The 26,346-nt window shown below is 43.3% G+C and overlaps 1 long non-coding RNA gene across 1 annotated transcript in view; it reads left to right on the forward strand.

The window, feature by feature from the left end:
- Positions 1-26,346, forward strand: part of LOC122466607 — a 70,158-nt gene that overhangs the window by 33,903 nt on the left and 9,909 nt on the right. The window contains exon 2 of the long non-coding RNA XR_006292250.1: positions 10,323-10,412. This is a non-coding gene — a long non-coding RNA (uncharacterized LOC122466607). The remainder of the gene's footprint in view (positions 1-10,322; positions 10,413-26,346) is intronic.

Genomic DNA, 26,346 nt, shown 5'->3' on the forward strand with positions numbered 1-26,346 from the left:
TCAAAGAGCTCTACATCTGCAAGTGTAGCCATGCCCTAAGAGTTTACATTTGCTACCAGAAAATTTCCATTTATCTGTTTGCATTTTTCCTCTCAGTAAATAGAGATTCAGAAAATAGAATTGCTCTATTGTTATCTAAGTTAAAATGAGGTTAAATTTTAGAAACCTCTTCCTCTATTCAGTCACCTGGCTAGTTTAGAGTTACAGCACTACACTGGGGTCTTCTGCTATCACAAATCGGACAATGTATGGAGAACATATCTGTATTAGTAAAGCAGACACAGATCGATAACCTGCAACAGACACGTCACTGAATTTGGTTTACAAAATGGAAGCTGATTCAAAATAAAATATGTTCTCTTAGAATTCCCTCCCCTAGTCTATTTGTGCCCCTGATTTGGATCTTGGTTTTAAAACCAAACTTAAATTTCACCTTTCTATTTGATTATTTTTCATTTATTTGCCACAAACTTCAGCACATGACACATGCTTCAGTCTATGCTCAAAAGTCACTCTACTCATCACCTCTGTTTGAATGTGATAGTGCATCTCATTTGCATCTAGCCATTATGCCTCACTTTACGTGTGAATGGCGCTATAAGATGTATGTAATAGCACTAGTGGTTTATGCTAACATCTAGTTAGTGTTCCGTGTGTCACATGTTGTAGAGAATACAGTTGAATGCCACTGTTTGTCAATGCTGGAGTATGTAATGTCAGTTACTGTACCACTTTTTCAGTATCTCTATAAAACTAGCATGTTTATCTACCAGGAAATGAGAGGAGCTTCAGAACCTGGTAACTTATAATATGGTCACTGATGATAATACTGGAGATTTAAATATGATAAACTTCATTTGACTTCCAGGAGTTTGAGGTTTTGTTGTAAAATGATGTTCAGGCCAACACATACTTCTGTTTCTTCACCATTTCCATGACCCATTTCTCTCCCATGAGTATTCTATAGCCTCATGTCACATCTTGCTCCTGGATTCCTCCTGCAGCCTTCCACTCAGGCCTTCTGCCAGAGAGCTCCCTGAGGAGTTACACTCCCTAGGTCTCCTTGTCTGTGAGTCCTACTCCTGCTCCAGGGAATCTCCCTCCAGAGTCAACCCCTTGCTTCTGGGCCTGGCTTCAGCTGACCAAGCTGATTCTTCCCCTTTTTTCTAGGGGCTTCCGTACAAGCCTTCCCACAACACAGCAGGATTTGATTTGAGAGTTAGAGCAAAAGTTCCACCCTCTCCCTCACTCACCTGCTCCAGATTTTACTGCCTACTTACTACTGAACACCTAGAACAAAAGTCCAGTGACCCACACAGGAATATAAGGGAGTTCTTACTCCCCCTTAAATCCTTGCATGGGCCATGTCCATGTCAGAATCTAACCCTTACCTTGTAAACTCTTCAAAGCAGGGATTATATGTCCTGATGTCTCTCCTTTTAGAGACTAACCATGGGCCAAATTCATCCCTGATGTAACTTAATTTAACTCTGAGTTATACCAAGGGGGAATTTGGTACAGTGAGTTTAAAGACTTCTCTTTTATCTCAGTTATTCTGTTCAATTGTTTTGTTTTTATTTATCTTCATGCTTGAAGTGGCATAAGTATCACAGGGTGACTTCTCCCTTTAAGATGGAGCAGGATCCAGTGTACCTGTGACTCGTCAGCCACTTCCCAATTGGACTTGAGAGAGCATGTGGGCCTGAAAAGGGAAAAGGCAGGAAGGAGAACATGCAACCTGCCTGAGAGGAGACTGAAAGAGTCATGAGGGGTAGGTGACAGCTATCTGAGAAGAAAGGAGATACAGAAGGAACAGCAGATAATTGCCTGAGGGAAAGATCTGAAGGAGAACGGTAACTGTGAGTTGCTAGGAGGACTGACTAGGCTGAGGATTCTATGTTATGGGAAGGCTTGTACAGAGACCACTATCCCAGCATGCAAGAAAGGGAAGAACCAGCTTGGTCCATGTAAGCCAGGCCCGGAAGCAAGGAGTTGACTCTGGAGAGAGGTCCCCAGGAGCAGAAGTAGGACTCACAGGCAAGGAGGCCTAGGGAAGTGAAACAGTGGATGGAGCTTTCTGATGGCAGATGACTTGGGGCTGCAAAAGACTCAAGGGAGAGAAATAGGTCTTGGAACTCTCAGGTAGGAGAGAGGGTTCCTGGCACAGGGGCTAAAGGTGCCAGGATGGAATGGTTAGTGACTCTCGGGTGAGTGACCTGGGAGTAGTGACTTTGAATGGGATTAGAAAGCTGCTTTGTTGTAACTTTGTTCTACTTTGAGATTTTGAGAGGAGTTGTTGTTACTATGAGGGATCTGCAAAATGTAGCTCTTTATAGGAATAAAAGGGTTTAATTTGCCACTGAAAGAGACAGTATTCCTTAGCATAAGTGAATAAAGAGGTACACCTGCCTCAGTTTCCCATCAGGCTGCAGCCTGTGGCTGGAGGTTGATCCAGCTGGAGGTTGCCCTATAGCAATAAACTAGACCAAAGAAAGTCACCAATTCCAGAATGGAGTGTCCAGGTGTGGAGTTATACCTGCATGGCTATAGCACTGTAATTGTATTGCTATGGTTCCTCAGGTCAGGTTCCTCGTGTAGACAAGTCCTCTGTCCACACAGGATTGAAATACCTATTTAAGTAGGTGTCAAATGACTTGCACTGATTATGAACTCCTCAAAGTAGCAGCAGCCCTCTTATCTTTTATTAGCTAACATTACTCTCCATGAAAGTTCTATTGGGGTATATCCTCTTTTTCCAGTAATATATTCCGGGAGATAAAAATAATGAGGCAAATGATAAATCACATTATAACTACAGCTGGTGGGAAAATTTTCACTGAATAACAGGGACACGTTTTTTGCACACAAATGCATCTTTTTAAACCAGCTCTAATTACAAAATACTTACATCAGGTACATAATTATTGTTCTGGACATGATCTGAACAATCCAATACAGTTTTAAACTCTCATGTTTGAATTGAGAACAACTAGTGATACTTCTAGGATGTGTTTACACTGACAAACTGAATGTAGAAATCACTACCAGTGAAGGTCCATTGGTAATTGTAACAGTTGGAGGTATAGTATAGCCAGGACTTGGGGAATTTTTAACACCAGGTTGCACCTGCACTGGTGAATTTCATATCAGACTTTTGCTAGAGTGGCAAGCCTCTAGTGGGAAAGATAGCAGGGAAAGAATTGTAAGACAATGTAGCTCTGTAACTAAAAGCCTAGGAGTCTAATTTTTGCTCTTGGATGCACAAGCCTCCAATCAATGTCAATAGAAAAAGTATTGTACATAACCTTGGGCTCAAACATACTAATCTGAGAGAGAACAATTTTAGAAAAAAGAAAAGGAGTACTTGTGGCACCTTAGAGACTAACCAATTTATTTGAGCATAAGCTTTCGTGAGCTACAGCTCACGTCATCCGATGAAGTGAGCTGTAACTCACGAAAGCTTATGCTCAAATAAATTGGTTAGTCTCTAAGGTGCCACAAGTACTCCTTTTCTTTTTGCGAATACAGACTAACACGGCTGTTACTCTGAAACCAACAATTTTAGAGTTCAGGGTGTTTGCCATACAAATTCTAGTCTCTCCCTATTGAAACTCAATCTAGCAACTTTCATAACCAAAATTGGCAGCTCTGCTGATAATGACAAAAGAAAAATATGCTTTAGCTGTCAGTAATAGGAGTTCTCTCCTTCTCCTCTTTTAGGAAGGTCCCATTCTATGATAGCTGCTTCATTACTCTGCCTAGCGTAGATTTCATAGGTGAGAGGGCGTACCTTCTTCAGGACTTCATGAAGTCCTAGCCACTTTGTTGGTAGCTTACTCTCAGGAGATGGTAACAGGGGTAGCAACTTCTGCCCTGGCTGGACTTGCCTTGTTATTAGATGAGTGTCTGGGTGGTCTGGCTCTCTTTTGATGCATTCCTTAACTGGGCCAGACACACATGTAGAATATAAAAGACTACGCTCTTTAGAGGCTTGCTTAAGTATACATTGCTTTTAAGTATAAGTCTTAAGCCAGTGGTTCTCAACCTATTTACCATTCTTGGCCACATATGTTGCTCTCTGTGTCGTGTGGGCCACATCCACACAATATATATACTATCTCTGTGGCCCTGGGGATGTCACAGTTGTGTGCTGATCAGGCCGCGGGTTGAGAACCACTGTCTTAAACACATGCTTAAGTGCTCTGATGAACTGTGCCCTCAATATCACATGGCATTTTTATAAGGCTAGGGTTTCAGGCTCAGTGCCCTGGCTAAATGTTAGCACAGTAATTGAATTCTCACCTACTTTCACCTTTCAGTGTTTCAAAAGACTACAGTATTTCTCATCTCCATTGTTGCTGTGTGCTGTTAAACACCTCCTGCATTTCAGTAGTAGGTGTAGTAATCGCTGTATATCTTTTATCCTGCCACTCAGGAGTGTTATGAGGCTCAATTCATTATTGTTTGTTCAACTGTAAGCTCAGTGCATGAAAGGCACTATACAAGTGCTGAGAATTTTTATTGCTTTTGGGGGCAGTCCTTAGGGGAATGACAGAAAACAAGATGGATGATACAGCAATTGTTAAAGGGACAAGCAGCCTGGTCTCCATGAAATCTTAAGACCAGCTCCTCATTTCTGGAGTTATCCACAAGCAATTTTTCAAACCTTACATTGTTTGGAAGCTTTGATTGCCTCATTACATCTCTATAGCACCCAAAATAGGCCACCGTGCTCATACATCTGTGCTAATTCTAGCAGTATGATGCTATCCTCACGAGAAAAATAAATGTCAGAGAACTCCATTCTTAAATGTAGGCAGAGCTTGAATGCAACGATGTGATTAAATTATTAATGTTGGTGCTGGAGTGTGAGTCTATTACATAAGAATAGTACTCACACCCAATCTCAGTTCAGATAACGTTCTGTTATGACTTCATCCATGTGTTCTGCAATGAGCATACTCCCTGGTCAGAGATAATATTTACCTTGTGGTATTAAATCTAGAGTTTTCTACAATAGTCATTGATGATCACATGGCAGATGATAGTCCCAATGTCCTGGCTAAATTCCAGGTTGGGTAGTTACATTCCGCCTCCTTAAATTCCCCCTTCAAGAGCAAGTGGGTGTGATATCATTCTTCACTTGTTATCCTAAACTGTTTCTCTGCATTTTTGGAGAAAAGAGCCTACATCTCAAAACTAAACCCCTGTCAGGGAAGGCCCAGGTTTACTTGGCCCTGCTTCAGCACAAGGGGCTGGACTAGATGATTTCTCAAGGTCACTTTGAGCTCTACATTTCTATGATTCTGTGATTCTATTCTGTTTATTATGTCTATTACGGTAGTACCTAGATGTCCCAACCAAAATCAGGCTCACTGTGCTAGATGCTGTACAAACACACAGTAAATAACAGTCCCTACCTTAAATTGCTTGCAGTCTAAATGGACAAGACAAAGAGTTGGAGGGGAAATAGAGGCACAGAGAGGTGAAATGACTTGTCCAAGGCCTTGCAGCAAGTTAGGGGTCCAGAGCTTTACCCATTAGATCACATCAGGCTAACACACAAAACATTTAGGGCTTGTCTACACTGGCAAGTTTTTTTCGATGCAACTAATGTCACCAAGGAAAATTCAACAAAAACAAAGTCACCAAAGCGTGTCTACTTTTGCTCTCTCTGTCGACAGATCGTGTCCACGTTCACGGAACCTTTGTTGACAGCGAGAGCAATGGACTGTGGGTATGTATCCTACAGTGCCTGGCAACACCATCCGTCTCTAGGTGTTGTGGGAATGTGGAAACAGAGTGCGGCGCATCCTGGGATGTGCAAAATGTACCATCATGCACCGCTTTGTGTCCCATCCCTCCGAAGGTCTCTGGCTTCCTTTCGCACCGTTTTTCGAACAGTCATTCTTTAGTAGCGCCTGCCAGCATCTGCAATCAGAGAGGATGGATCCCGCACTTCTCTCCTATGCGCTGTTAGCTCTCGTGAGGACTTCGCGCATGGCAGCACAGCTGCTCACAGAGTTATTTGCAAAGTTAGCAGAGGATGAATCGCAGGCACCCGAGTGTGATATGGACAGCAGTAACTTATCAGTGCTTTCTGCATTCACAGAGCAGCTGCATACGGTAGACCGTCCCTTTTGGGCTAGGGAAACAAGCACTGATTGGTGGGATCGCATTGTCATGCAGGTGTGGGATGACGACCAGTGGCTACAGAACTTTAGGATGCATAAAGCAACCTTCATGGAGCTATGTTCTGAGCTGTCCCCCGACCAGCAGCCCAAGGAAACCAGACTGAGAGCTGCCCTTTCGATAAAGAAGTGTGTTGCAATCGCTGTGTGGAAGCTGGTGAATCCAGACTGCTACCGGTCAGTCGTGAATCAATTTGGAGTAGAAAAGTCCACTGTTGGGAATGTATTACTCCAAGTGTTCAGGGCAATAAATCACATCCTGCTGCATAGGACCGTGACTCTGGGAAATGTGCATGAAATAGTGGATGGCTTGCAGAGATGGGTTTCCCTAACTGTGGCAGGGCGATTGATGGCACACACACTCCAATTTTAGTGCCAGACCGCCTTGCCTCTGAATACATCATGGAAAAGTATCCCTTCCTATTGGTGTTGCAGGTGCTTGTGGATCACCGGGGGAGTTTCACAGACATCAGTGCAGGCTGGTCTGGAAAGGTGCATAACACACGCAACTTCAGGAACAGTGGCCTGTACAGAAAGCTGCAGGCAGGGACTTTCTTTCCAGACCACAGGTTCACAATGGGGGATGTGGAAATGCCCATAGTAATCTTGGGAGACCTGGCTTACTCCTTACAGCCCTAGCTCATGAAACCTTACACAGGGCACCTGGACAGCAGCAAGGAGCATTTTAACAACAGGCTGAGCAGGTGCCCCATGGTAGTAGAATGTGCCTTTGGCCATTTGAAAGCTCGCTGGAGGTGTTTAAATGGCAGGCTAGACCTTACCGAGGATAATAATCCCATGGTCATAGCCACGTGCTGCACTTTGCATAATCTGTGTGAATTTAAGGGTGAAATGTTTGCTCAGGTGTGGAGCACTGAGGCAGAGTGCTTGGCTGCACAGTTTGAACAGTCTGTTTGTCTACAGTAAAGGGAGGGGAAAAGACAAAAGTCTCTCGCGGGGTGGAAGTTTTTTGTCACCAAAACTAGGAGTTTTTTTGAAAAAACTCACATTGCAGTGTGTCCGCTATCGTTGTTTTGTTGCCAAAAGCCAGTTTTTGGAAAAAAAAACTTGCCAGTGTAGACAAGCGCTTAGATTCAAAGCAAAGAGATTTCCTCGCCTTCATCTTATGTACGATTTCTGTATTAATCAAATTTCAGTGCTACTGTTGTTTCTAAAGGATTTAAAACACACAAATTGGCAAAAGTTTTTTTTAACTTTTAGCAAATGTCTGTTACAAAGAAACGTTACCTTTATCCCCAAAGAAACGCTTTTATATAAGACAGAGATTCTCAGCACTTGGGTTTTCATCTCTTCATATATTGGTCTCTTGGATTTGAAATTAAGAAGTTATTGACAATAAATTGTAAACTGTCCATAGGTTTATTTTTTTAACAAATGTCTGCTTTGTAGAGACTATTCAATTCAGTTCTCAAGTTGAAAGATACCCAGCCATTTTCTAGATGGAAGGGAATTCATTACATGATGTGAAAGTCCAAGTCTCTCTGAAGGTTACTTTAGCACTAAGCTATTTAAGACTAAGGTGTCCTAGAATAAGTGTTTCTCTGGGAAAGCAAATTACCAAGAAGAGGCTCATGAGATGTCTGCTAGCAAACACCTGTGTATGATAATACAAACATATCCCCAGCTAAGTTCTTTGAAATATCCCAGTGTTTTCCAATTGTGTTCTTTCATTTCATTCTTTATATTTTTTCTCCTCTCTTTACCACCTGATTTTGGTTGCAGCAGTCCTATTTTTCAGTTCTCTTTACTAACAGTACACCAACAAATAAGTAATGTAAGGAACATGATCCAGGGTGTGGATGTCTTCTTGATGAATCTGAGGAGCAATGGGTAGAGACTGAGTTCGTTCTTTACAGTATAAACCCTTCTGGGTAGGGGTTCTCTCTTTTGATGTTTATAAGTGCCCAGCACTAGGGGGCGTTAATCTCAAGAGGGGGCCTTTGGGTACTACCGTAATTGAAATGTGTCACTGGGTTTCTCCTTTCGCTGATAATATATATATGATGGAGGAGGACTGAGAGCAAGTTTCATACCTATGTGGTATGAAATAGCTGCCCCTTTCCCCATAGGAAGTCCAAGAGGATGAAGCTGGAGTAGCTGGTGCTACATAGAGAAACTCTTCTTTGTCTGCTGCCTTGTGCCTTCCAGAATAATGTCCCTTGTCTTTACTCTTTCAATCTTAAATCAATGCCTGGTTGCAGGTATTAAAGCAGCATGCTGTGACATTGCACTCTACATGATTTTATGAAAATATGCTAATGAGTGTGAATATAATGTAACTGGAATATGCTTCATGCAAAAGTCTCTTGTGAGGTATCATTACTGAGCGTGTTCATCCTATTTGTATAAATGCATCATTCTTGGATCTGAAACTAGACATATGAAATTAACTCTGAGGGCCTATTGTAATTATGCAAAGTGTGGGCCATTAATGGTGGTTTGGAATTTTGATGGCTCCCATTAACCAGGACAATTGACTATACATGGCTCGGTTTACTTGTAAGTCTTCCTGTATACCTGTGTGCTGACAAGTGGGTAATCAAGTCTTACAGTGCCATGTGATCATGTCACCTGAACTGGAATCCATCTTTAACGTGGTGCTTTTCCATTTAGAAGGAGAGGTGGGAACCCAGAGAGGAACAAAGGATATGTGCAAAAGATATAAAAGGGGGTGGAACAGAACAAAGGGGGCTGCAGTCATGAGAAATGTCCAAGCTACCACCTGAGCTGGAACAAGGATTGTGCCAGGGAAAAGGATTGTGCCCAGACTAGGAAGGCATCCAGTCTGTGATAGAAACATCTCTGAGGACGAGATTTTATCTGTATTTAGTTTTCTTACTGTATTAGGCTTAGACTTGGGTATTTTATTTTATTTTGCTTGGTAATTCACTTTGTTCTGTCTGTTAGTACTTTTTTTATTTAATAAAATCACTTTTTACTTATTAATTAACCCAGAGTATGTATTTATACCTGGGGGTGGGGGCGGTGCATCTCTCTCTAAGAGTGTTATAGAGGGTGAACAATTTATGAGTTTATCCTGTATAAGCTTTATACAGGGTAAAACTGATTTATTTGGGGCTTGGACCCCATTGGGAATTGGGTATCTGAGTGCTGGAGACAGGAGCACTTCTTAAGCTGTTTTCAGTTAAGCTTGCAGGTTTTGGGGGACGTGGTTCAGACCTGGGTCTGTGTTTGGAACAGGCTAGTGTGTCTGGCTCAAACCAAGCAGGGCACTGAAGTCCCAAGTTGCCAAGGAAATGAGGCTTAGAAGTAGTCTCAGCACATTAGGTGACAGGTCCCAATGGGTTTCTGTGATCCAACCCATCACTCATGCCTCCTACGCAAATTACAGGTTGCAGATAGCTACTGAAAGTGGCTTCATGACTTAAGGACCTTTATCTGTGAGTGCCCTTGGCACCTGTGCTCCACCAACTATGCTACTTGCCTGTTATCCAGGAAGTTACTCAAGATTTATTCATATTTAAGGCCTTAAATAATAAACAACTGCTGCCTTGTGTCCTGATGAGGCAGCTGCAAACAGGAGCTGCTCATTCTTGCAGAATGTAATCTCAAGAGATCTGGAGATGGGGCCCATGACTCTTTAAAGCTATCTCCACGGATGCCCCTCTCTGGAATCCTTCTGATTGTGGTCTCATGATATCAAATTCCCAAATCATACAGGCCTCAAAAAAGATTCCCTAGAGTCTGTAACATATTCTACATTCTGGTACAAACATAATCTTTCATCAATCACACTTGTCTTATTTTAACAAATCTGTGAGCCTCTAGGAACTTCATGATTGCAAGTATTCTACAGGCAGTGGACACTCAGAACTTTAAAGTTCTATTTCTGCTGACTCTTTGATCTTTCTGCTTAAAAACATTGGGTCTACTCCTTTTAAGTTAAAGAAGAATCTCCATTGGCTATCAGCAGTAGAGGGCCTCTGACACAACTGAGCTGTACTGAATCCATCCAACAGAGGGTAGTACTGAACATATTACTGTGTTCCATACAATATTCATAACCATTGGATAGCATCTTTTTCTTGTGGAGTTCCTCTTTAAATACAGGGGAATTGACTGTGTCCTGCTTCCCTTCCTTTTACAGAGACCAGAAAACTGGCACAAACTACATACTCCCCTTTCCACATGAAGTTCAGCTTCCACGTGAAAACATGCTAAGAGAACTGAAGTTCACTGGTGAGTTTAAATTTGGGCATTTTGATCTAGTTGTACAGTTTCTTGTTTCAGGCAAGAAATGTTTGTCTGTTTACATGTAAATTAAGTATTGTATGGTTCACAATGGGCCTCCATTTACAGTCTGAGCCAAGTGCTAAGGAAGGATTGTGAAATCTTCAAAGAGTAAATTTACAGGAAGAAGTTAATCAGCAGGGAGGAACCCTGTTTACAAGTAAGGACAATTAACTTTTGCGGGTATAACTATGGGATACAGAGGTGCAGCCTGGTTCCTTCAATCAGTGAAGACAAGCTGCCAGGGGACTAGATAGGGTGACCAGATGTCCCATTTTTATAGGGACAGTCCTGGTTTTGGGGACTTTCTTATATAGGCACCTATTGCCCCCCATCCCCTGTCCTATTTTTTCATAGTTGCTATCTGGTCACCCTAGGCATCTTATGAGATGATGTCTCAGACAAACTGGTTGAAAATGATGGGGAAAGGACTTTGGGTAAGCTATCTTGCAGAAGACAGGGGAAAGTCTTGTTAGTTACATACTTTTTAGAAAAGAAATGTTATGATTTTGTTTTAGAATATTGGAAACAAATGGTTACATAGAACTCTGTCACTTGAATCTCTGTTCAATAATTGTTTTCACTGTATATAAAATAAAAAGTGAAGCGCTGTGTGTTAAGTGGAGATCCTGAGCCGACTCTTACAAGCTGGTGTGTACTATGCCTTTGGCAATAGCAGATCTAGGAGTTCTGCGAGTGTTCAGTGGAACAGGGGCCAAGCACTACAATGATGCTCAGAGGACTCGGGTTGGTGCGTGCCTGCGTCTAATGCACACAGACAAAGCGAGGCCTGCGGAGGCTTGGAAGGCTGTGCTCGCGCTGCCAGAGGCTGGTGTTTTTCAGAGAAATGATACACAGACGAGACTCTCGCACTAAGGGCAAGTGGTGGGGAAGGTGCCTCGTACCCCTGAGGAAACACAACACACTCCTGATTTGACAGCGAACCATTGATAACTACCCTTGGAGTACTCTCTTTCAACCCCTTGTGCCACCTTACAGTGACTTCATCTAGACCACATTTCCCTAGTTTACTTATGAGAATGTCACATGGGACTGTGTCAAAAACCTTACTAAAAATCAAGCTATATCATGTCTAGTGCTTCCCCCTATCCACTAGGCCCATAATCCTGCCAAAGAAAGAAATTGGATTGGTTTGACCTGATGTGTTCTTGACAAATCCATTCTGGCTATTCCTTAAAACCCTATTTATCCTCTAGGTGCTTACAAATTGATTAATAACTTGTTCCAGTATCTTTCAGGTTGACTGGTCTATAGTTCACCTTCTTAAAGATAGGTCCCCTGTCTGCCGTTCTCCAGTCCTCTGAGGCCTCACCTGTAATAGATGAGTTCTCAGAAATAATTGCTAACAGTTCCAAGATAGCTTCAGCTAGTTCCTTAAGTACCCTGGCAACTGGAATACTTACCTAAATATTCTTTTACCTGGTTTCTTTTTTCCTGTTTTGGCTTGTGTTCCTTTCCCCTTACTGTTAGCATTTAATTGGGTTGAGTATCTGGTCACCATTAACCTTTTTAGGAGAGACTGATGTAAAATAGGTATTAAACTCCTCAGCCATCTTGATGTCCTCGGTTATTAACACTCCTTCCCCACTAAGTAGAGGACCTACACTTAGTCTTTCTGCTGCTCCTAATCTATTTATAGAACCTCATCTCCCTGCCTTTATGTCCCTTGCTGGATTTAACTCATCTTGCACCTTAGCTTTTCTTATTTGTTCCTACATGCTAGTGCTACTCTTTTGTAGTCCTCCTTAGCAATTCATCCATGCTTCCACTTTTTGTAGGGTTCCTTTTTGACTGTCAGGTCACTAAAGAGCTCCTGTTGGCCTCTTACTATTCTTCCTCAATGATACGCACATGGACATTCACCCTAACCAAAGTGGAACACACTTTGAAGTTCAGGCCTAGGCTGAAGAGGAACACTAATGGGGAAAATTTTCACCTTCCACCACTCTTGGTAGCAGTGGAGGTGCTAAAATACTCTGTGAAAACCTGCTTCTGAAACACTTGATGTTTGAGGTTTGCAGAGAAAAAAATTTTGGATATAAATTTGAATCCTCTGAGACTCACTCCTCACTAACATTTGTTCATGCCCCTCAAGAACCTTTTGTGTGTTGAAAACTGCTGTATTGCCCCTACTTCTGTGAATGGTAACCTGGAACAACTGGTGAAACTGCACTTACCAAAATTACAGAAAATTCATGGTCAGTCCCATTTTAGAGGTGGAACATCCAAAAGAATGGAAAAATTCTATTGCCCAATCCAATGTAGGGTTCTCTATTGCATATTCTGGATCTGATGCATTCTGAGATCTCAGAGTAATGTCAATGGGAACCCAACTTTGGGTTGTTTGTTGACTGTTCATACGTAGACTTCATTGCTTCTAAAGAGCAATATATTCCCGTATTTCTCCCTCTTCAGGGCTTGGTGACTAATGGACGTTAAGTTGCTTGCACTCTGTGCTTCCACCTAGTGAGCAGGTGCATAAACTAGAAGACAACCCCTATGACATCTAGGATGTTACAAATTATTGTTGTAGGGAGTCAAGAACCCATAGATAAGGATCAAAGTACTTTATTCCTGGGAAGTTAAGAGTAAAGAGAAAGGAACAGTGACAAGGGGTATGAAGCATATCAAATAAATAAATGAATAGCCAAGCCACCAAAATAATTGTACTACCCCCTCAAAAGCTCACAAACTTTCCCAGAGCTGAAGGAGAGCTCTGTGTGACTAGAAAGCTTGTCTCTCTCACTAATAGAAGTTGGTCCAAAAAAAAAAAAATTACACTGAGATCTATTCAGTTAGATAGAGACGCAAAGTGGGTGAGGTAATTCATAATCTCTGTACAACTAGCTTGTGTGGTGACTGCTTCATAAGTGAAGAGGAAGGTATCTTAGACCTTGTCTATACTACAGGTTACTTCGGCATAATTTACATCACTTAGGGGGTTGAATAATCCACCCCCCTGAGCAACATAAGATTTACATAATCTAAGCACCAGTATAGACAGTAACATAGCTACCCCTGTTCTTGCACAGGCAGGAGTTAAGCCAATAGGAGAGCTTTTGCCTGTCTGCTTTGAGCATCTCCACCACAAGCACCACAGCAGCCTCGGTGCAGCTGTGCTGCTTTAAGTGCTAGAGTGTAGATGTAGCCTTAGATAATTTGCAGAGGTCATAGTCTGATGATAGGAGTATGGAGTGTTTTTAGTCTTGGCTCTGCCACTGACTTGTTGAGTGATCTTGGACTAGTTACTTTGCTTCTGTCTCAGTTTCCCATATGTAAAATGGGGATAATAGTATTTACCAACCTCAGAGGGCTGTTGTAAGGATTAATTATTTAGAGCCTAATCATGGCTTTTCCATGAGCCCTGTAAAAGGGGCAGCCTATTGTTGAGTTGCATGGGAAGCAGACTGTAATTCAGTCACAACCTGCCTCCGGGTGCCGGGCCCTTGCACGCTGCTGGGATGTCCTCTGCAACAGACCTATACCTGGCACATCATGCATGCCCCTTGGTGTGCTGGCAGAGAGTTGGGTAAGGTAAGGACACCTGTCCTGTCTGCACAGAGTCAGGGAGGGGAGGAGTAGTACCTCTGATGAGGCTCTGTGATATAGGCAGCCCTTACCTGTGCAGACAGGCAAAGCAGGCTCCTAATATGTGTAAAGCATTATGTAAATGGCAAAATAGCGTGGCTGGTAGGGGCCTGCAAAGAAGCAAGCATATTGCTATACAAAGTGGGGGTGAGGATAGGTGTCCCTTTTACAAAAGATTTGGCATGAAAAACAAAACACCTCACCCAACTCCCAGTTCTCCCCCTCTCTGCTAAAATCCTTGAATTAGATCTTTGGCTCAGTAAACTCTGTGTTATAAAAGAAAATTTTAAAATGCCCTAGTGATGAACAAGATAATAAAGAAAGCCATCATATTATTCGTGAGTGAGGTTTTATAAAAATCAAATAAAAGCAATTATATGAATTTTCAGGAGGATCATCTCTTCCTTCCCTGAGGTATAGGAGAACGAACTGAGGAAATCATTAGAATCAAACTCGAGCCACATAACCAAGCCAGCGTCTGCTGTGCAAAGACACACACAGATCTCTTCCCAGGTTAACATCCTAATTTCTGAAACAGCTTGAGTGGAAAAGTCCACCTATAGGTGAAGAAGGGTAATTAAAGAGGCACAAGAATTTCTTTGTAGTGAGGCTGGCTTTTCTACTCCAGCTTTTCATATGTTCCTATTGTGCCTAACACATTTAGGAAGTTGGACATCTTGAAATCCCTACAGTTTGCAAATGTGTGTTGATAAATACATAAGACCTCTTCTGCTCTCCTGGTATAAATCCAGAGCACCAGATATTATTCCTTTCCCCCTTATGCAGTCACTTGCCCCTAGTGCAAAAGTAAACAACGTGGGTACAGAGTGGTACCAAATAAAGCTGGTTTTGGCCCAACAGTATCTATGCTCAGAAAAATGTAGTTTTGTTAATCTAATCATTTTTTCAGGAATGTGTTTATTTCCACACAGTTAATAGAAGAAAATCTAAATGAATCATTGAAACCCTCATTACCATAAGGAAAGAATGCTACACTTGGACTTTCATTTTGCTACATTCCATTTTGAACGTTTAAATATCTATATAATTAGGACATTATCTAAATGGATTTTTTTCAGTGGTTACTTTTGCCAGGAAATTTTTACATGTCCACTTCTCATTCCAATTCAGAACACAAACAGATTTCAAGGTGTCAGAATTGCCCTGGGAGTTGAAATTCTGTTTTCCAACAAGCTAGTGATCTGATCTTGGAAGAGGAAATGTGATCTAGTGGTTGGAGCTCAAACTGGGATTCAGGATTTCTGAGTTCTTTGCCATAGGAACATCGTAGCTTTGCTGGGTACCTTTTAAGGCTCAACTGTGGGTTTGCAGGAATGCTGTGTGTAACTCAAATTGGTAATTTTTCTTCTATTACCAATAATGGGCCCAATCCTGGCACTGCTGTTAACAGGTGCTCCATATGCAGAGTTTTGGTAGAATTGGGCCCAATAATCTATGTATTTATAAAGCAAATGCCGATCTTCAGGAGGCAAGCAAGGGTCTGGCAAAAATGTCCACTATAATTGCATTCACACAATATAAAAACACTTGAATAAAACACAAGGGGGGCGGGGAGAGAATGGGAGGAGAAGTGACTCAAGCCCTGATTCGCAAGGAAGGGGGAGTTCCATTTAAGTTACTGGGGGCCAGTGTCTGCCTGTGAAGCGGTCAATGCAGGACTGGGGACTTAATTTCCTGAAGCAAAAATGGAAAGGGACTAAGAAATGGAAGAAAGTTTGACTGTCCTCCCTCTTCTCCCCCATGGAATTGCTCTTCCTGCTTTCCTGAGGATAAAAGCAGCCTATTGTTATGTACATTTTACAATACTTGGAATATATACCATTGGGCCAAATTGCCAGCTTTCCTGGCATATATTTTCCCCAAGAGACAAGGATGTTTACAAAATATCTTAACTATATTCAGCCTGAGAGTCTTAGCACTCTCCCAGTTAAAACAAATATGTATCCAACCTTCCCCCCCTTACATGTCTTATTGTTATATAGTCACACTAAATGACTTCAGCTGTGGTGAAAAGTGTCAAGTCTTCCAGGCCCTCAAGTTGAATTCATCTTATTGAGGAAAGGGCAGGCTCGCCAGTCCATATTTCAGAAAGCATGAGTCAAGGCCCATAAATCAGGAGTTAGGAGGGAAAAAAAAAGTTTTTGGGAGGACAGGGCACTCAAAGAGCATGAGTACTTACCTCAGGGCAGACTGCTAGAACCGGTGCATAAACCCCACACTGGCTGTTAGATTTCACCAGCCAATCATCAAGTGTAAACTCCTCAGGCACTATACCAGCCTTAACAGAGTCACAGACAGCCTTCTCCCCAGGCTGTTTTAAGCCCTTCCAGGTAGGAGTGGGTGACCACCCTGCTACATATACAAATGAGTTACAATCTTAAGTTTCCAAACTACTAAAAGCTGCTGTGATAAACAAGCTCTACATGTCCTCTAGGGCTAACCCAGGCTTAGCACTGGGGATCTTTCTTATGCCTAAAAAATCTTGTCCCGTCCCCACCAATCCAACCATCATAACGATACAATTCCTCTCTTCACCCCTTCTGATGTAAGCTGCAAACTCAGCTGATGGGAACAGTTCCTGGAAAGACTCATCTTCATAGGAGATAGGAGGAATTAAACAACCAAGTCTTTTGTCCTCTTTAACGTTCCACTCGGGTCCTTCTGGTGTTGCTGGGACTTCCTTGTCGGCCAGATGAAACACCTTCCGTTGGTGATCAGCACTTTATCTACTAGTTAATTGCTCTCTTTCCTGTCTGGTGAGTTACACAGTTACAAAGGCTTACAATGCAAATGTTCAAATATTACCTTATATTGTGGGCTACAGATGTTAAATGTGAGATTATGGAATGCTTGTCAGTTGCTGCATGTATTACAGTCTAAATGCTCAACACATTCTTATAATTCTAATGCCTATTTTAACAATTCAGATGAGCCAGACTGATTTCAGAGGTGTATTTGTCAGTATTCAGTTGAGGCCTGGGAACCTTGGCATGAGTTGGCAATTGTCTGCCACTGTTACAGGGACAACATCTTTATTTGCCTTCTGTTTTTTGAGCCTTTAGGGATCAAGCCTTCTGGCTTTTCTCTGTTCACTTGAGGGCCAGAAACCCTCTCTGCTCTTCCCCCCCTTCCCTTAAATCACATAATCACATGACTCCAGGAGCTGGGGCTTCTGGAGAAACCCCAAATATGAGAGCTGGCAATAGTGGAATGGAAATGGCATGGACTGCAGCAGTGCAAGTTCCCCCGTGTGTTGTCTAACCTGTAAAGAACATAAGAATGGCCATACTGGGTCAGACCAAAGTATCCTGTCTACCGACAGTGGCCAATGCCAGGTGTCCCAGAGGGAATGAACCTAACAGGTAATGATCAGTGATCTCTCTCCTGCCATCCATTTCCACCCTCTGACAAACAGAGGCTAGGGATACCATTCGTTACCCATCCTGGCTAATAGCCATTAATGGACTTAACCTCCATGAATTTATCCAGTTCTCTTTTAAACCCTTTTATAGTCCTAGCCTTCACAACCTCCTCAGGCAAGGAATTCCAAAGGTTGACTGTGTGCTGTGTGAAGAAGAACTTCCTTTTGTTTTAAACCTGCTGCCCATTAATTTCATTTGGTGCCCCCTAGTTCTTATATTATGGAAACAAGTAAATAATTTTTCCTTATTCACTTTCTCCACACCACTCATGATTTTATAGACCTCTATCATATCCCCCCTTAGTCTCCTCTTTTCCAAGCTGAAAAGTCCTAGCCTCTTTAATCTCTCCTCAAATGGGACCCGTTCCAAACCCCTAATCGTTTTAGTTGCCCTTTTCTGAACCTTTTCTAATGCCAGAATATCTTTTTTTGAGATGAGGGAACCACATCTGTACACAGTATTCAAGATATGGGTGTATCACGGATTTATATAAGGGCATTAAGATATTGTCCATCTTATTCTCTATCCCTTTTTTAATGATTCCGAACATCCCGTTTGCTTTTTTGACTGCCGCTGCACACTGCGTGGACGTCTTCAGAGAACTATCCACCATGACTCCAAGATCTTTCTCCTGATTTGTTGTGGCTAAATTAGCCCCCATCATATTGTATGTATAGTTGGGGTTATTTTTTTCTATGTGCATTACTTTACATTTATCCACATTAAAATTCATTTGCCATTTTGTTGCCCAATCACTTAAATTTGTGAGATCTTTTTGGAGTTCTTCACAGTCTGCTTTGGTCTTAACTATCTTGAGCAGTTTAGTATCCTCTGCAAACTTTGCCACCTCACTGTTTACCCCTTTCTCCAGATCATTTATGAATAAGTTGCATAGGATTGGTTCTAGGACTGACCCTTGGGGAACACCACTAGTTACCCCTCTCCATTTTGAAAATTTACCATTTATTCCTACCCTTTGTTCCCTGTCTTTTAACCAGTTTTCAATCCATGAGAGGATCTTCCCTCTTATCCCATGAGAACTTAATTTACGTAAGAGCCTTTGGTGAGGGACTTTGACAAAGGCTTTCTGAAGTGATAGGACAGTTCAGTCTCCATGCACCTTCACTCTTTAGCCTCTGTAATATGTCTGGCATTATAAGACTGCCAGGTAACTTGTGTCTACTTTTGATGGGGTGTCCATACAGGACTGGAAGGGGATAAGATGGCCAGGTAGACCTATTAACTCCACAGGCTGCACCTGGAGGAAGAGCCAGGGAGCAGAGAATTGATTGCAAGCACATTCCACTATGCAGGAATAGGTAGAACCTACAAAGCCAGGAAGCCGGCAACAGAAAAGACTGCTGGGAAAGGTCTGCAGTCACTCCCTGGAAAGAGAGTATGGAGGCTGTGGAGATATGTAACCTGTAGTTTCTCCCTGGAAGAAGGGAGTGATAAAGCTGACAGACCCAGAGAAGGAAGGGAGAGCCAGAAAGTTAGGAAAGGGCTCAGGGAAATGCAGCAAGGTATGGGGTGGACCAGACCTTGACTGCTGACTAGAGGGGCCCTGAACTGGAACCTGGAGTAGAGGGTGGGCCTGGGTTCCCCTACCAGCCACTAAAGGAATGGCACCTGAGGCAGTGAATTGGAACAGTGCCTCTGACTGTTGAAGGAAAGACTTCGATATATGCTGGAAGGGAGGATACTGAGTGACCTAGCTGGAGGGTTGAGTCATGAAAAGGGTGCTGCAGTTCCTGAAGTGAGAGTGACAGACTGATGGCATGTAACTGTGGAAAGGGGCACTGACCTGATGAGCTACTCCCCAGAGCAGCCAGGAGGAGAAGCCAAACTAGCCATGAGTGGTATACCCCATCACACTACTGTTGTGGTGGCTTTTTATGATGGCATAACAACCCTGCCTTTCTTGTCCCTGTCTTTCACCCTTGAGTCTGGCTAAACTGTGCTCAGTGTAGTGCCTGGCTGGAGGGTGACTTTACTCCACTTTTGCACGCCCCCTTCTCAACTGTTGTGTGACTCGACTGTAGCCATTTCAGCCTCCAACACACCCTACAGCAGTCTCAGGGCTGCTCTGAGTTATGCCTAATTGCAGTTGGTCTGTATGCCACTAGTTCAGGATTTCTAGAGTACAGCAGTTCTCCAGCCATGATCTCTATGCTGAGGAATGCAAGGGGATGGCCTAGAACCGGCCAACACAGAGGAATCATCAGCTGGCTGTTGAAGCCAGCATTGCAGTCCATTTATGTTGCTGGCGTGGGCTGGAGGATTTGAGCACAGTATCTGTAGTGTTATCAGTGAGCTCACTACTGCTTGCTATGAAAGTATATTGTAGCCTTGTGAGGCTAGCATGACAGAAGTCAGTAAACTTTATTTCAAATAGTATGTGTTTCTATACACAAAGGACAAAAGCCAAATCTCCCTTAAAGAGCACAAAGTATGCATCTCCTTACTTGCAATCTGTGCTTGGTAGTCATTTGTGTATAGTTCCCTGCAGAGTCCTAGCTATATGCAATCAGGGTCTGAATGAACTCTCCTCTGACAGCTAGTTGGGAAGGGGGAGAGACTTCAGGAGCAAACTCTATTTACATGAACACACCTACTCTGCGTAGATATCTAGCAGACAAGAGCTGTGTAGCTCCAAGTGATCAGCTTTGGCTGGTGTTGGGTTACAAATCACTTTAGTACTGAATGGGGTAGTGAAATGTTATCTTCATTGTATGACTAAAAGGGAGCAGATCTATGCTGAGCTTGTCCCGATTGAGGGGTTGCCCTGAGCTGAAACGAACTTGCTAAGCCAGGGGCTTGAATGTCAGACCCCTGTGAAAATGAGGAGTGGGGACTGGTGTTCTAGCCAGGAGGTGTGGACTCTCCCTAAGTGGTTTAACCTGTTCCTCCCCACTGTTCAAAGATAGAGCTAAATAGGCTTGATTAGGAGCCTTTTGTTATTTCAAGTATTTAATAAGATCTGAAATCACTTGGGGTGGGGCAGTGTTTCTGCCCAGCCTGCTGAGAGCTAAAAATAACTAAGACTGATCTACAGAGGTCACAGCAAAGAGGCAGGTGGCAGTAGACAGTAACAGACAGGTGGCTGGCAAAAGTGGCAAGCAGTGGACTGGCTGGTGGGGCTGCCAGGTGGTGAGCAACAAGCGGCTGGGGGGCAGCCAGCCAGAGCAGGGGCTCAGCTGGTGGAACAAGCAAGGTGCTTTCTTCCCTGGGTGGGAGGTGAACTCACAGACATGCACCTCTGAAACCTGGGTCCTCACTGACCAAGGACAACCACTGTGAGTGGGGGATGGTGAGGGAGCAAAGGAGGGCACAGTAAAGGAACTTTTGGTTGTAGAACTCAAGAGGATGAGGCAGAAGACTCTGCCTCCCGCACCCTGGCATCGGTGTCCTGCGCACAGTTTTATGTTTATGAATCCTACTTGTGGCATTTCCCCTAATTAATGTTGGGTGACTTCTCTCCTTTCATTAAAAGTTTCTTTTCTAACTCAGACTCTGTGCTTGCAAGTGGGGAAGTATTGCCTCTCAGAGGTGCCCAGGGGTGGTATGTAATTTTCCCAGGTTACTGGGTGGGGACCTGAGCTGGTTTTGTGCTGTATTGTTGAAAAGGAACCCCTAGATAATGAACCTGGCCCTAGTTGCTGCTGGCTCCACCTGGCAGAAGGATTACATATATGAAGATGCACTACGCAGAAAACAAAGGCATTGTTCATACACAATAGCTAAACATGCCACATATCGGTTCAGATGGGCTTTGGGGGGTTTTTAGGTTTGTGAGAGGCAAGTCTAGGCAATAGCCAGTGCTCTTAAATCCACTTCTCCATGTGGGGGAGAGTGTTATTGCCTTTGACAGGCATTCAGTATGCCAGCTGCCAAAAGAAAAATTCTCAGAACGGAAATGTGGAGAAGTAAGGTTGGTACAAAAGAACACCATCGAAAGCCAGGAAGCCATCAATTAAAGTGCCTCTGTACAAAACTGAATTGTTAACAATCACAGGAAACAAAATGGGTGCTGTCAGAATGTACATGGCAAAATAGCTTTTAAAAATGAATGAATAGAATGAACCCTAAAAGCAGAAGAGAAAGATGAAGAGATGGTTTTCTCTGCTCTGAAATTTTTTGAAATGTGAGGGAAAGTGGAACAGGTACAGTTTAGTTTTGAACAATAGCATCACTTCTCTTCTTCCGTACAAGCAGAGATCAGTGAGCAAAAATACATTGGTCAGGTACTCTCTCGTTTGGACAGATATATTGTGATGCATCAGATAGGAAATCACCACCTAATTTTGTTTCAAAAGAGAACAGGTGAATTTGCTGCGCAGGCTACTCAAAGGAAGAATAATAGCAGTTTTGCAGCAGATCGGAGAAGACTATGCATAGTTTCACCTCCATTTAAATTGCAGTAACTTTAATGTAGGTAGAAAGAAAAGGAGTACTTGTGACACCTTAGAGACTAACCAGTTTATTTGACCATAAGCTTTCGTGAGCTACAGCTTCATCGAAGTGAGCTGTAGCTCATGAAAGCTTATGCTCAAATAAACTGGTTAGTCTCTAAGGTGCCACAAGTACTCCTTTTCTTTTTGTGAATACAGACTAACACGGCTGTTACTCTGAAACCTTTCTTTAATGTAGGTATTGAAGCTATTGGGGAAGTGGGAGGAAGTGTTGTCTAGTAGTTAGAACAAGAGCCTAGTCATCATGACTCCCGAGTTCTATTCCTTCCTCGGTCATTTTCTTGCTGTATGAGTTTGCGCAAATCAGTTGGGCCTATATTTTTAAGTTTTCACTAATTTTGGTTACTCAACTTGAGACATCTAATGCCTGAGCAGCAGAGGTGCTGAGCAGCCACTGTTCAAATATTCTCTCTTTGAGCATTGAACAACCTGTCACTATAGCACTTTTTATGCAAAGTTCTCAAAGCAAGAAATTATTTTCACAAAGGCCATGTGTGATAACTATAAGCATTATTATTTCCATTGTTCAGATGGGCCAGTTGAGTTTCATCAATCAGGGACTAAATTTTTAAATGGCCACTAACTGAAGATGCCTCCGTTTTTGAGTGCCCAGTTTGAAAGAGCAAAGATCAGTACATGATGTGGCTGAGAAACACTGCTGAAAATCAGGTAGCTGAGCAGAAACTAAAATGTTATAAATTAGGCCAGGACTGACAATATATCCACTGCCTGGAGATCTATGAAACAAAAATAAGTTTGCAAAGCAAGAAGCAGTGTGGCCTTGTGCACGGAGCACTGGACTCTGACTTAGGAGACCTGGGTTCTTTTTCCAGCTCTGCCACTGGCCTGCTGGCTGACCTTGGGCAAGTCCCCTCACCTCTGTTTCTCAATCTGTAAAAGGGGCGTGGTGATAGTCTCTTTGTAAAGTAGCTTGGGAGATGGAAAGTAATAGGTAAACACTGGGTATTATTACTAATCTAGGACTATGATAGGAGTAGGAATGGCTTAAGGCTTAATGAGGTCTGGATTCATCAGATTTCTGGGACTTCACCAAACCTGTGGGATAGTCTCTTCCCAACACTTCCAGGGTCCCAGACAGATTATCTTCCAACCTGTATCTTGTTCCCCAATGCAGTGGTAGCATTTTACACCCACTTTCCACAAGTGCAAATGTAAGCGGGGGAATAGTCCCGCTATTGTGGGGAACTTTCCTTGCTTCTGCACTACCCCGGTGAAGTGGGCTAGCAAAAGGATCTGAGTCCTCGCTCCCACTTCCTTTACCCAGTGGCCTCCCTGCCCTTGAGGACTCCCCTTCCACTCTCCTGTGTGGCAGAGTCCTCGTAACCCCAACGAGACTGGGCCCAGGATTCCTGGGGGGCTCGACCCCCAACCCTGCTGTGGTCACCTAGGACAGGGGCTAGGGTGTCCCCACTCCGGCATACTCTCTCTGCACTGGGCACTTCTCTGACCCACTGACCATTACATACAAGTTAAAGTAAATGCAAGTTATTTAATCAACAAGTAATTTTAAAAAGAATAAGGAAAAATGGGAAGGGTTAAAGGAAACGCATCAACCCGCTCTGTGGCAGGGAACATCACAAACAGTGTCTCTGGAATGTCCGGGCACTTCACAGTCTGTTCCTTGTAAGTCCCAGGCCTTCTTCTCAGGCCCTGGCTGGGCTGCAGGGATGCTGTGGGTTGGTCACCTGCTCTGGTGGTGGCCACAGGCTCTAAGTGGTAGGACCCTTCTTCCTAGGGTTACCCCCACCCTGTCGGGGTTATGATCCAAGCCTGGCCTGCAGAGGCTCTTGGCTGAGGCGTCTCCCTGTGCTGGGCCCGCTGCCCAGGGTCCCCCTCGCTCTCCCAACCTGCTCACCGCACCCAGCACATCAAGCTGCTGCTGCTCTGCCTCCAGCTCCTTGGGCTGCTTCTTTGGCCCCTCTGCCTCTGGTTGCTGCGGCTCTGCTCCCAGGACAGGTCTGCTCTGCAGGCTGCTTCTGTGACTCTGCTCCCAGCAGTGACCTGCTTCATGGGCTGCTTTTCTGGCCCCTCTGGCTCTGGTTGCTGCAGCTCTGCTCCCAGGGCAGGGTCTGCTCTCTCTGGGCTGTGCCTCTGGCTTTGGGGCTGCAGCTCTGCTCCCAGGGCATGGTCTGCTCTCTCTGGATCTGACACAGCTCTGCTCCCCAGCTTAGCTTGGGCCCCTGCTTCCTCTTTAGCTCAGCCCCCACTCTGTCTGACCCAGGCAAATCCAGCTCACACGGAGGACGGGAGCTCCCTGGCCTCCTGACTCCCTGGTTAGTCTGCCCGCCCTGTCATTCAGGCTGACCTGGAGCATTGGCCTCTCCCCATTGTTCCTGGGGACTGTCAGTCTTCCCCTTTTAGTACTGGGAGCTAGCCAACTCAAACACCCCCACTGAATGTTAGTAAGGGGCAACAGTCCCCTTACACAAAGCACTGGAAGATCAGGCCCTGTGGGCCTCCTTTGATTGCAGTTCATCTGATAGGCATAGCCATGCCTTTGGACCATGCCTTTAACATCACTAAAGCTGCACCCACAAATAGACATCTATGAGATCTTGCAGACCACACTAGAGGAAAAACAAAAAAACACTCGCTCCTTCTCTAGTGCTGATGCTAATTAGCTGAGCCTTGCCATGCCTCTGTTATGAAGCTATAATTATCCTCACTTTCAAGATGGGGAAACTGAAGTGACTTGTCCAAGGTCACACAGGAAATCTGTTGAAGAGCTACACACAGAGACCAGGTCTCCTGAGTCCAAGTCTTGTGCCTTAACCACAAACCATACTTCCTCTAAATTCTAGCAATGAAGCAATTTCTTGTACAACTCAGCTGAAGTAACAGGTGAACTCAGTTGTGAATCGAGTGCCAGAAATTAACAGGGCTGGTCAGAATTTTGTTTGAATAACTTTTCCTTTTAAACAAAAACTGTATTTGTATGAAAACCTGCCATTAATTTTTTAAAGTTAAAGGAAAAAATAGAAAATTATTGAATTTAGCAAATATACTTCGGGTTATATTCTGCTACACTTAAACCAGGTCAAATATTATCATATTATGGTAGTGCCTAGGCCCCAACCATGAATGGAGTCCAGTGTGGTAGGTGCTGTACAAACACAACATAGAAGATAGTCGCTGTCCCAAAGAGCTCACTTTGCTTAAAGGTAATCCCATTATTGCTAGAAATTACTGGGGTTTTTTCTTTCAACATTGCCGGTAGTGTTTGTTCAGATGTATCACATAGTGGATTTTTTTTATTTGAACTCATTTCAAAAATTTCTAATTCTAATTTTTTTGAAAATTTATGATTGTTTTTGTTTAAATAAAACACAGAAAATGTGGAAAATAAAAAATGAGACAACTGCAAAACGCAGTGGCATGAGAAATGTTTTTAAATTTGCTAAAGTTCTCGTGAATTCTTTTTCTGCTTTGCACAGTTCTAGTAAGTAATCACTACTACTTACCTAGAGCCAGACAGATGCTTTTACTCACACCTAATAGTAGCTTATTCTGTGAGTAGTTCCACTGATATCAATGGGATTATTTGTGGAGTGAATTATTAGTCAGTGGTAGTGAGGATGTTAGAATCTATTCCTTAGTTTCTCCTGGTCCTTTAGTTCAGTCTAAACAAACCTATTCAAATTCTCTACCTGGAAGGAGGTCATTAATTCCTTGTGACATTAAAGTAATGCAGCAGCTCGAATCAAAACTTTATTCCAAATCTGGGGTAAATTCCCTTCCCAGTGCCACATGGGACAACCAACCTGTGTAGAGGTGAACCTCAACCCCACATACATGATCACGATCCACATGATGGGCCCAATTCTGTCTCTAACAGACTTCTAACTCTCTAAGAGGAGAGAACAGAGCTGATTAGTTTGAGAAGGACCTACTTATGGACATGTTTACCTGAAAAACATGGCAATCCCAATAGTGCTATGCTAATTGGTAGGCACACTTCAGATGCAGGAAAAGAGAGACCAAAGATAAATATTTTTTTTGCATAGCGACAGAATGGGTAGGGGTGGGGTAGGGAAGTCTGCTCTACTTTGACTGGTGTAAATCTGGAGTACTTGTTGAATTCAGTGGACTTACTTTACAGTGGGGGAAAAGGAGAATAGAATTTTGGCCTCAAGATGGTCAAGCTCATAACAACTAAGGAGTTTGTTTAAGGGTGAAACATCCAGTACACTTGAGGGTTGATCACAATTGCATATTTTGAGCATTTTTCATGCAGATGGATCTCAAAGTTGTCCAGACTACTCAGATAGGGCTATGCAGTCCTTCTCTTAGTAGGCCAAGTAGCACAGTAAGGTTCCATACAGCCTTTGGATGTTGGGC

The sequence above is a fragment of the Chelonia mydas genome, chromosome 7, assembly GCF_015237465.2.
Source record: "Chelonia mydas isolate rCheMyd1 chromosome 7, rCheMyd1.pri.v2, whole genome shotgun sequence".
NCBI lineage: Eukaryota > Metazoa > Chordata > Testudines > Cheloniidae > Chelonia > Chelonia mydas.